The 12,364-nt window shown below is 45.3% G+C and overlaps 1 protein-coding gene across 3 annotated transcripts in view; it reads left to right on the forward strand.

Moving 5' to 3' along the window:
- LOC142564939 (uncharacterized) overlaps positions 1-12,364 on the forward strand; it is an 82,058-nt gene that overhangs the window by 13,300 nt on the left and 56,394 nt on the right. The window contains exon 1 of one of the 3 annotated variants that reach the window (XM_075676151.1): positions 8,658-8,742. The exons of the other annotated variants lie outside the window; for them this stretch is intronic. The gene's annotated coding sequence lies outside the window, so the exon portion shown is untranslated. Of the gene's footprint in view, positions 1-8,657; positions 8,743-12,364 lie in introns of those variants that run through there. 3 annotated transcript variants of the gene reach the window in all.

Consider the following 12,364-nt stretch of genomic DNA (forward strand, 5'->3'; position numbering starts at 1 on the left):
CCACGCTTCGGGAAGGGAACCCTCTCGCCAGCACTCATTGACGTAGGCCGCGAGTCGGGAGATTGACTCGTCGTCTAGGATTCGGAGAGTCTTGTTGGTAACCCGGTGTGGGCCGGGCGCCGATCGAGTGTTGAGTTCGAACAAGGCTAACCGAATTTCCGAATCGCTAAATTTCGCGTCCAGTTTCTCGTTTGTGACGCCGTCGTACTCGGCATGCTGGATGCTTTCGGCCATCTTAAAGTAACGGTCACGTATTGCGTCGAGGAAGCTATCACCTTTATAATCTCTTACGAGTCTACGAGTCTTGTGGCCTTGAGCGGCCCGAGTCTCCTCCGGATCTAATAGGTGTCTAAAAAGGCGCCAAGCGCTCGCCCCGGTCATCTGCCTCTCGAGGCCGTTGCACGTGTCTTCCCATTGTGCCCTGCATACCTGAAGCGCGTGTTCTTCAATGCCTCTGTCTAACTGTGCTATGCGTTTGCGCAACGCCTTATTATGTCTTTGGCATTTCCATCTCTTTAGGAGGGCTCGCTTTGCTTCCCACATGTGTAGGAGCCTGCTGTCAATTATTTCGAGGTGCGCCTCGGGCGGAACGTCGCTCGTTGCTGCGTCTACGTCTCTTCTGAGCGTCTCACTCCACTCGTCTATGTCCGTAATCGGCTCTTCGCCTCGCCCCGCTTCTTTTCGCTTCTTGCGGAACGTGTCCCACTTCACGAGTTTGAGCTGACGACCTTTGCCCTCAGGGTTAGTACCACGACCGCTCGGGCCCATGCCTATCGTGATCTCGATCAGCGCATGGTCGCTCCCCAAATCTTCCTGGGTATTTTGCCAGTGCGCTGTTGTTACATTTGAAACAAACGCAAGGTCTGGTAACGTATCGACACTCACGCTGTACTGAAAAACGATTACCGGATGAAGAGGGTGGTGCCGGCGTCTGCGATTGTTCCGCTTTCCCTTACTTTGCTTGCGGTGGCTGGTCGAAAATCGCGGCGGCATGGAACCGAAGCTTAAGAATGACACTAAAACGGATCCTCAGCAAAGAAGCGTTGCCAGAACGAGGTCCTAACGTGCCGAAAGTGCTCGAAAATTTTACACGGCCACACAGAAAGCTTTACTATACGCAAATAAACCAATGCTCTCCGGCAGGTTCGAGTAGCCAGTGCCTGAGTAATCGACAGCAGCCATGTTTTATTCCTTTTTCCTCTTACTTGGCCCGTCCCCCTGAGTGGTGATGCGCCATAGTTTCTAAGGCTGTCATCGCCATTATATTACGCGCCGCTTCTGCTGAACGCAGTAGCCATTTTGCTCGTCGCCACTTTACACTCCCTCGTGACCGACGACCAGTAACAGGCCGACCTCGAACCCTCTCAGACTAAGTTCTCCTTCCTGCGGTTCTGGCTGTTACTGTGCCATACACACCAGGCAAAATTTCGTTGGAGCCTCGACAGCTGCTCTTATGGATGGCACCGAACAGACCGGCATGGAGTTCTAATATCTAGCAGGACGATTACGGCCCGATGCATATGCAGATAATGAAGAGGTGGCTTGTCCCTTGGAGATCTGTTTGACCACTTTATCAAAACGAAGCCTTCTTTTCCAACTTTCCCGTGCTTCGCGTGTCTACTGGCTAGCGGGTGCTGCTGGATCGGTTGATATATTAACAGATGTATAATTGTGCATGTATATACCGCAGCTGCTTTCCTGCATGATACTCCTCTATCGAGCGTAGTGCAAATCGCAGCCACTTTTTAGCGGTGGTGATTCACGACAACATATGAACAAATAATTAAGTCTAGGGCTAACCGAGGAGTCCGGCGTGGCAGGTAATGCACGCATAAGGTTGGCCTAAAGCTCAAACAGAAATACGCCGCCGTTTTTCTTCCGTCGTGGTCATTCCACCGCCTGCATTCCATTTGGATCATTACTTCATGAGCATATTGTGTCAGCGTTTCAGCGTCTTTATTCTGTCGTCGAATTTTGTCATAATCACGGCACTACCGTCATGTCATCATCTTCATTCTGTAGATGCCAATCGATCCTAATCATACCATCGTCATTACGCAGCGTAAAAAGGAAGCTTTGATCATAGCCAACTAAGATGCCACCTATTTAGATACGTGTAAAACACAGAAATGCTTTGACGAATAAGCTGTTAACTCAGTTTAATAAAAATTGTTGCATTTGAGGTACAATGTAAATTTTAGTGACTGTAGAAGGCGAGATTTTGATTGAGGCATTCGATTATTCAGAGAACTTTCCGAAAATTGGCAAGGAAAAAATAGAAGCACGAAGTTTAAAAACCCGTAACATCTGCTGCGGTGCTCTCAACTGCATCCCTTGCAACTTAAAATTTGGATAAATTCGGTGTATCAATTTGTATGTTGCATCAGTCTGTTAACGGCTTACAATGGTTTTGCAAAATTCCTTATCGTATGTTATTGGTATACTTGAGAGCCATGTATAAAATGTACTACTTGATGAAATTATCACATTTGAGGTATAGAAAGTGCATTTCACACTCACGCCAAAAGAGATATATTTTCCAGCACTTACCTCACACCTGGCACGTGTGATATAATGGCATGCCTCTTAATATTAAAGCGTATACTTATCTGCAAGTCGCGGGCGTTTGAAGTGTTATGCCAAGTTAGAGGAATACAGGTGCGCCTTTGCCTGTTAGTTTATTTGGCGTTGCCAAAGAAGGATGAATTGAACATCGAAGAAGACACGTGGTCATTTTTTACAAAGTAACACTGCTAGGTAACTTATTTTTTGAACTGTTTAAGATCAAAAGGGGATGATGAGTACTCGAGCAGGGGTGAAAATGGGACAAACAAATGCTATCGACTACCAAGAACAGCATGAATAAAATGATTTGTAGATACATCGCAAACTATGAAACCTACGTGAAGCGAATCCTTAGTAAAATGGCAAATTACAACTAACGACGATGCGTAAGATTTTGCTTACTTTTATTCTGTGCAATGTGTAATCTCATAGAAAGCTAAAGTTTATCCCCCCCAATGATAACAATATATATTACAGAATGTAATAATATTGATGAGATTAAGAAGTTTGCAGGGACAACATGGCCACAATTAGTACATGACCGGGGTAGTTGGAGAAGTATGGGAGAGGTCTTTGCCCTGCAGTGGGCGTAACCAAGCTGCTGCTGCTGCTGCTGCTGCTGCTGCTGCTGCTGCTGATGATGATGATGATGAATATGGTGGCTGTGGAGCCGCTACAGATATCTTTCAGTATTTTTACATACGGCTCGTCCACATACGGCACTGCAATAGACTTCTATAACAGCAGGCCGCTGGAGCACAGGAGATCTCAGGCACGAGCGGGATCTTCGATTAGGTCCGCATGGTAGCACGACACCCGTTCGCCGGTCCTCGAGCGTTCAACCGCCGTTCTGCGAGCTGCTGTTCGAGACTGCACGCCACTTCCTCGTTGGTGGCAAGTGGTCTTCTTCCGCAATCACAATCACCAATTCCCTTCTTGTTGCCACGACACAATCATCATTCCAAGCTGGTCTTGTCCCCACCACACGCCACTATCCACATCATAGCAAGTGCCGTCACTTAAGCTACTTGCCCGCGACTATTCTATATAACATAAGAGGTAGGTGTGCATGAGTTTAGGCAAGTGCAGATAGTTCAAGGAAAGTTCGTGGTCCACAGAAACAATTTGCGAGCGCGCACTCATCCCCAAACACGTTGACAGAAGCCAAATTTCTAAGAAGTGCTGCCCCAAAGAGGTGACGCCGTTCAGATAGGGCTTAAGTAATCTCAACTTACATTCTTCCACCTTTTGACATAGTAAACGAATGATCCTGCATTAACAAGCCCCATCGTAAAAGAAGGTTGTTTACGTGCTTGGCTGACTACACGTACTCCAGTGGCTGATGGTCGCACTGGATAACAAAAGCTTTCCCGCAACGGTAAATGTAGAACTCCTGGACAGCCCAGACAAGCGTTAATCCGTCATGTTCAATGGTGGAATAAAGGGTTTCTCTAAGCAGAAAGTTGCGACCAGCATAAGCAACGGGGTGTAAAACATTGTCTTCGTTGCTTTGTAGAAGCGCAGCACTTAGAGCCGTATTTGAGGCATCCTTGCGGAGCACGAAAGGCTTTGTGAGGTCCGGGCCTTGAAGTATTGTAACTGCGGCGAGCTTGTCCTTGAGGACGGTGAAATCATTTTCTTGTGTCGGTCCCCAAGATACAATATGGTTTTGACCCTTTTTTGAGTCAGGCGCTTGGCGACCTCGGCGTAGTTGGGGATAAATTTCGGGGGTATCCGGTTAAGCCGAGAAACGACTGTACGGCTTTCTTTGTGGGTGGCATCTTAGCGGCTAAGATTTCGTCCAGTGTTTTTAGCATTGGATCTCCTTTCGCATGTGCATGTCCAATGCGGTGTCCGAGGAAGGTAATAGTATTTTGCCTGATCTAACACTTGCTAGGCTTGATCGCGAGGTTCGCAGTGCGTATCCTTTGGAAAACGCGTCCCCGGGCACCGACGTGTTCTAGCAAGGTAGTGGTGGCTTTTACCACGTCGTTAAAGTAGTGATATATGTTGGGTAGGTCTCCTAAAACTGTCCTCATTAGGCGCGCAAAGACAACTGGGGCAGTCTTGTATCCAAAAGGCATATATTTGAAGGGATAGAGCCCCGGAATTCTTGAAAATGCCGTTTTTTCGCGGCTCTCTGCAGCCATCGGTAGTGCAGCCTGTAGCCCTTCGAAAAGTCAGATTTCTAAAAACACCTCTGTTTCCCTGCAAACGCAAGGAGAATTTCAATCCTTGGGATTGGCTCGCTGTCGAAAGCCCACTTTTTTTTCAGATCGCGAAAATCAATGCACAAACGAATAGTGTTTTCCGGTTTCTTAACGACAACGATCGGTGTCAGATATGGGGACTTTGACAACTCAAATATGCCTAATCGCAGAATCTCTTGTACCTCGTTGCCCACCTTCTCACGCAGAGCTTGAGCGAATAGAGTGCCGTGGTACGTGAACAGGTTTCGTGCATATCAGCTCCAGCCAACATTCAGCGAGTTTTGTTTTGCCTGGGGGATCTGAAAATATCTCTGTGAATTCGTTGCACTATTTTTGAATTTGCTCGTGCTGTTTTAGATGTAAGCTTGGTGAGACCTAGACGTCCGCGGTGGTCTCAGTTTGGCGTAGACTTAGAGAAGCGATACTATCAGCGGAATCACTGTCGTCAGTAGCGTGTGACATCGTATTTTTCTCGTTGACAACGATGGCTGTGACAGCAGGTTGTTCGGTACTGGCCGCTCCTCATACTTCTTCAACATGGTAACACGGAAGACCTTTATCTTTCCACTTATGTCAATGGCATAGTCGACATTCTTGACTTCAGAGACCGTAAATGGGCCTTTCTATACCTTGAGTAGCTTGTTCGAGTCAGTCGGTAATGGGATCAGGACCTTTGTCCCGGGTTGTAGTCTTCTTTGTCTGTTCCTTCGATTATAATAAAACTTCGGTTTTTATGGGCGTTGTTAAGCTCTTCGTAGGTAAGGTTACGTGTCTCCTCCAGTCCGTTCCTGATGTCCACATGATAGGTGTAGGTCGTGCGCACTTAATCGTCAATGTCATATTTTGTCCACAGCTCTTTCAAAACGCTTAAATATCTGCTCACGTGCCTGCCGTAGATTATTTCTAACGGCGAGAAGCCGAAACTGGCTTGCGGCACCTCTCGATACGCGAAGAGGAGCTAGGTATCGGTCCCAAGACCGTGGCTTTTCTTGGCGCATTATTTTAAGCATGACCTCCAGAGTGCCGTGGAACTTTTCAACCAAACCATTGGCCTTGGCGTGGTACGGAGTGGTCCAGAAAAACTTAACCGAAAGCAGTCGACCGACTTCCTGTATGAGCTCAGAAGGGAAACTGGTACCTTGACCGGTGACTACTTCCCGTGGCAAGCGCCCTCTGGAAAAAATTTCATGTAGGTCTTCGGCGACACTGACAGAATCGATATTAGCGGACGCTTTGGCATCAGAATAGCCTGTCACAAAGTCAATAAGGGTCAGAACGTAACGACTTCCTTTATCGGACCTCGGGGATGTTGGTCCAACCAGATCAACCACGACTCTTTGGAATGGTGTCCGTATAAGAGGCATGTTGCCCAAAGCGGCGATACGAGCTTTTCCTTTTGGCGTTGTCCTCTTGCACACATCGCAAGACCGGACAAAACACTTGATGTCTTCATGCGTCCCAGGGTTGTATAAATCTCTGAAGATACGGTCGGTAATATGGCGAATGCCCTGGTTACCAGCCATGATGCTTTCGTTAGCAACTTTCAGAGCTTGGAATCGAAACCTTCTTGGGACGACTACTTGTTTAAAAGTTCTTCCCGTAGATAGACTGCAGTGATGGTACAAAAGACCTGCCTCTTCAGAAAAATATTACTCCGTGTCTTCCTTGGAAGAAAGTCACGTGCCAATCTTACTGAACCTACTCTTAAGACTTGTATCCTTTTTTGTTCCTCGGCTACTTGTGCTAGAGCAACATCTGACGAATTTAAGAATGCCACTTTTATCACAGAGTCTGTTTTTTTCTGCGTCCATGCGACGGCAGAAACAATGTCTGACATTTTTTCAGATGCCGGCGGTGGACTCAAATTATTTGCTTCGGAGGCACGTCTAGACATTCCCAATCAGCATCCGCCTCGTCTGGCTCCCTGGCTGCTGGAATATTGCCAAGCACGAGGTCACATAGAGGATTACTCATGCATAGTGCATTTACGTCCGCAATGAAATAAGGTGTACGAATTCGTATCTGTGCTTCGGGTCAGTCCTTGCCATTGCCATTCAACAGTACAACTTTCCTGATTTGGCCAGTTAGACCATCATCGGGATCCAAATCACGCCACATTAAGGTTGTGTGATTGCCCGTATCTCGCAGAATGTCTGCTACTTATCCTAGTACTCGTCCTTCTACAGCTGGCATAATATCCACTAAGAACATTGGCTGCTTCTCGATCGTTTTGCCGCATTGAAATGTTGCGCATGTTTCTTGCGTGAATTCGGCCAGCGATACATAATCTCGATTTTCCGCAGTGTCTGCTATGAAGCAAGATAGTTGGGGCCCCCAGTCGGTGTGGTAATCGGTGCGATGGCTCAATATACCGCGACATGAAAATACGTATAGAGCTGCGCTGACAGTTTGCAATATGAAGCATCGTAATTGTCTCTACAATTAAATTTTAAATACTTCGACGGTCTCTCGCATTGAAATATGACCTTTCTTATTGTAGTTTTGCAATGCTCTGGAATTGGTGTGGTTCTGTTTTGGCACTGTCCAAACGCTATGCGACCTTGGAAGTACTACATCACATCCGGTAAAATTATTTTGTTATACGCGAGTCATTTCAAATGCTTCACTAACCCTTGCCTGCTACTTATAGTCAGTACCATAACACACGCTTGTTCTTGTGTTCTGCAGCACCCATACTGATGCCTCACGCACGTTGAATGGCCATCTCGCATTTACAATGGACAAAAAACGACTAGATGTCGTTTTTTATGGAGAGCATCCGATACCAGCTACGCCACCACATGGAATTGTTAGGAACTCCACTAACGGTATCTTCGCTAAACGTCATACTATTACATGCGATAGTTACTGCCCAAACAAGTTTCAAGAAATATTGTTCCCTAAATCTTCCTAAAGTTTGTTCACCATATCACTCGAGCGGCAATTTCTAGCACGCTGAAGTTTCATATGTCCTTTTCAATTGCGACATTGAAGACGCAAAAACAGTGCACATACACTTGATTTTCATCTTTTGGCACTAAGACAGAGTTGGCTTTGCTATTGTAAACACCAGCGGTCCGTGAGTTCCCCGGCACGGGTTTTGCGCCGTCTTCCAGAAATGGCGCCACGCTTCGTGACCAAGCCGGCAGCGTCCGGTGACCCGCGAATGGTTGTCAGATGGTTGTGATGATTGTGAGATGGTCGTGAGTAATCTTTGTAATAACTCCGACCACTCTGATTATAGCGGATAGCAATTTCATGCTTACAGGTACTCTCGAATGGGAGAGAAGCCGAATTTCTTTTTATTACGGTATTAAAAACGTCTATTCGTGCGAGTTTTCCTCATCCCTACATTCGTATATAAAGGGCAAAAATTTTGCGTGGCGGCTGCGCTAGTTGTAGACCATTTTAAGGTTGGCGTTAGGCATCGTATAGAATTTGGTTGCAATGTGCCGTTACATCTGAAGAAAATAACGAGAGCCATATAATATGGCTTCTTTTGCTAGTAGCAGGGAGTTGCGCGCATGTTATTCTGTATTCTTTATTGGCGGTATGACAAGTGCATATATTAACTATTTCATGACTAGGTGCAGCCAAGATGGTGATTTATTCACCCCTACAGGTAAAATATGCCCATAAAGTGTACGAAGTTGCGCCGCCTAATTATTCATTGCAGTGTTTGCGTCTGAGCATGGAAACATAGCACCAGACGGAAATTTCTGCGTACCATGGCTGTTTGATCACCTGGTTCCTCGATCGTTAAATGTGAGAAAACGAAACAGGAAACGCAAGTAGCACTCATGACGTGGCACTTTTTGAATTTTGGAGTTTGTGTACAGCTCGTTGAATAATGACACGGGAGTCTAACTACGCAAAATAAGTGCTAGTTCTCATAGGTAGCCTCAGAAAGTGCGACGTGTGAAGCGAAAGGGACACCGTGCTATCGCGATAGCCTAAGCGTGCATCTGTAAGTGTGTTGCATTTATATATTTGCATATGATTTACAATATTCGCCATAAAGAAGCTTCATAATGACAAGAGTTTCAGCGCTAATAAGGCCTAGGAAGTAGAGATCAGTGAGAATAACTACGTCGACCCAAATATTGTGTTGAAGTTATCTAAAAGCGCATAGATTTGAGAGACATTCGATAGCAGTGCAAGATTTCCTGTATTTTATGCTAGCCGTTTAATTCCTGCATTAGCAGGTGCCTAAATTCTTGCGCTCAACTTGAGATATAGGAACATAGTGTTATCGAAAGTGGAACCATTTTCTGCATGAAGGGTGATTCCTGCTTACAGAACTAATGACATGGCGTGAATTTATTTACATCCTATGCTGAGAGAAAAACAAATGTCGTACAACGAAGTTGGGTCAATTTATCGTGCGGTCTATCGTTACAAGACATGTCGTAGATTATAAAATAATACAAAATAATATTCTGAACCTCTTCTCGGTTTGTCACACGTGTATCACCGAGAATTGGCTGTGTAAATTTAGGATTCGTAGATAAATGAATATAATTTTGCCTAAGCACGTCTATTACTGCGTCTAAAATAATGAATGATGGGGTTTTACGTGTCAAACCCGCTCTCTGATTATGAGGCACGCCGCAGTGGAGGACTCCGGGAATTCGGACTACCTGGGGATCTTTAATGTGCACCTAAATCTAAGTACACGGACGTTTTCGCATTTCGCCCCCATCGAAATGCGGCCGCCGCGTTACTGTCCCTCATAGTAGGCCCGTGAAGATCATGTCTGTGCTGGCGAACTCAACCGACAGAGCTTAGCCATTCGTTTTTATCCGAACATTCAGGTAACGCGATTTCAAAATGAACCATTTTTCTTGCGACACCCGCGAAGATAGTGAGCTTTGTTACTTTTGTTGAGATAACCTTCAAATATGCATTGAGCACGGCTGTACAAATTTCACGCTCGCGCGTGCCGCAATGCTACTAATCTTGTAGCTTGTTCTTGTGGGCGATTACTGCGTTACCTGCCGTGGTTGCTCATTGGCTATGGTGTTGGGCTACTGAGCACGAGGTCACGGGATCGAACCCCGGCCACGGCAGCCGTATTTCGATGGGGGCGAAATGCGAGAACACCCGTGTACTTAGATTTAGCTGCACGTTAAAGAAGCCCAGGTGGTCGAAATTTCCGGAGTCCTCCACTACTGCCTGCCTCTTAATCAGAAAGTGGTTTTGGCACGTAAGTTCAGCGCCTGTAAGACGCTACTTTCCATAGATTGCCGATTGTTGAGTTTCCCATATTATTTCATGGGTGTAAGTGAGAGGAAGACGGATTACGACGTGGCCTGCGAGCAAATGTCATGCAGTCCTACGAAGTGATGCATCTGCCACCTGGTCGAGGTTTATGCCCCAATAGAATTTGTACTCCGCTGAAGAAATGCAAGAACTAGGTTAGCATGTGCCGATTATCAAGGCAGTTTCTACGTAGTGCCAGCTCGTACGATGAAAGGACCGATAGCATGTACCAATCCTGGAGATGGTGCATCATATATTTCAGCGTAACTCAATGCAAATGCGAGTAGCAGTAATTCGGTGCCACGAGAAGGGCCTAAATAAACGTAGGAAGGAGTGGAAACCGAATGTGAAGGGCTGTGCAACAAATGCCATCAGGCCTGAAAGAAAGGCAACAACGCCTACTCGAACAGTTCGAAAGCACCATGTTATAGTATAGTATAGTTATAGTAGGTTATAGCACCACAGGCGTGAGACGTAGCCAATATTTTTTTTTCAGCAACATCTGCTATGAACTCACTAATGAGGTAGTTAACATGTCCGGCGATGTCCGGTTGTGGTGTTGCTGGAATCCCAAATTTCCTTTCGACTAAACCCGGAAGAAAGAAAAGTAATCTCTATGTCGTGAGTATCTCACTTGGAATCAAAAGGCTACCGTTAATATATTCTACATTTAAACCAGTCCGTCACATTTTAACTGTCTCTCTTGTATGGAAAAAAGACATCAGCCTAGTTAACATAGCAACACGCACAGTTAACACTGAAGGATGCTAACATATGCGTCTAACAAAACATCAATTATGGCTGCGGCTTTCGAGGAAATCACAAACAAAGCTTTTCTCGCCGAAATTTCCCGGAAATATGATTCTGCTGCTCACGGGCCTTCTGCATGCCTATATCATATCTTACTTCTGCAGAGACTCTGTCCACCAACTCCAAGAAACAAGGCACATGGTTTTTCTTTCAGTGTTGTTGAAAGGCAAAAACCAAATATAGACGGGTGTGTAAACAACATCCTTCCTCTTGGTTCTTTGAAGGACCTCCCATAATATGGTCGCATTTCTGCATTCTGGGAAGCAGTGTTAAATATCCGTAGTAAAACGGTGCCAGATAACGCAAGGGACAAGACGAAAAAGAGCGAGACGTACTCTGAGCGCCCTAACTGAAGGTTAATTTAATGCGCGTACAGTGAAGAAGCGTTCAGTTGTTAGTGCATCCGGTGTACGTGTGGTTCTTCTTCGTCTGGTCTCTTGGGTTCTCTGGCGCCGTTTTACTACGGATACGAATCGATTAGCCCAAAACTTCGTATTGATCAGTGCTATATAGTCTGTTCATGTGGAAATACAGTAGACGACTTTTTTCTGACCCTGGCACATAACAGCTGTCCGCTTTTAACTACAAATTATCTGAAAGTGGTTTTATCAGCGGCTTAAAGAAAGACAATTTAGCGCGTGGTGGCAAATATATTCAGCGGAGTCATTCGTACAAATGTCATCAATAATATATCTAGTAGGGAACACGATGAAACGGTACAACAGCGCATATAATGTTGCTCCAGATAGCATTTTTAGAGGAACATTACCTATATGCTCTCCTTATGCGAACATTAAAATAAAAGTATGCCATATGACAGAACAACCACTTTAGGAAAACTACAAGAAACATTTCGTACGTGCAAAACGGTAGATGTCTTTACCAGGTTAGGAAGGTACTGGACAAGACGGAGCTGCAAATTTTTCACAAGGACGAATGCTCTCAATTGGGTGGGATCGCCCGGGTACGGTGGTCCAAATGATTAACACAGCTAGGCTACTTATAAAAGGGAAGCGGCGAAGATGTTCCAAATTATACCACTCGGAATTAAATTCATTAAGTAGCTGGTATTTGAAAGGTAAACGCTTGTTGCTTCCCATACATTTTGCAACCGTCCTTTTCGTCTGGTATTAAGCAGTGAGATGCTCGGAGAGGAATCCTCGGACTGTTCGGTATTACAAAAATAAAAAGGAGGTTTGCGATAGATGTTTTGCAGAAATAAACTGCTAACAGTGAGGTAAGTATTCAAGAGCATGTAATTATGCTTTCCGCACCAAAAGAATCACTTCTAATTTGATTCCTTATTATTCAATAAAAAAAAATGTTGGTTTCTCTATGAAATTCAATATTGAACGATATACTGTACCTGCATCGCTTACAGATAGTTGTGTTATTGCTAGGTTAATGTATTCTACGGGACTTGAAATTTTGCCAGAACTTGTATGAAATAATGTATATCTCACCTTTCGCTCACGAAGAATCGTAAATCTCACTACCTTTGTGCGAGCCACGCAGCT

The sequence above is a fragment of the Dermacentor variabilis genome, chromosome 11 (genome assembly GCF_050947875.1).
Source record: "Dermacentor variabilis isolate Ectoservices chromosome 11, ASM5094787v1, whole genome shotgun sequence".
NCBI classification, from domain to species: Eukaryota; Metazoa; Arthropoda; class Arachnida; order Ixodida; family Ixodidae; genus Dermacentor; species Dermacentor variabilis.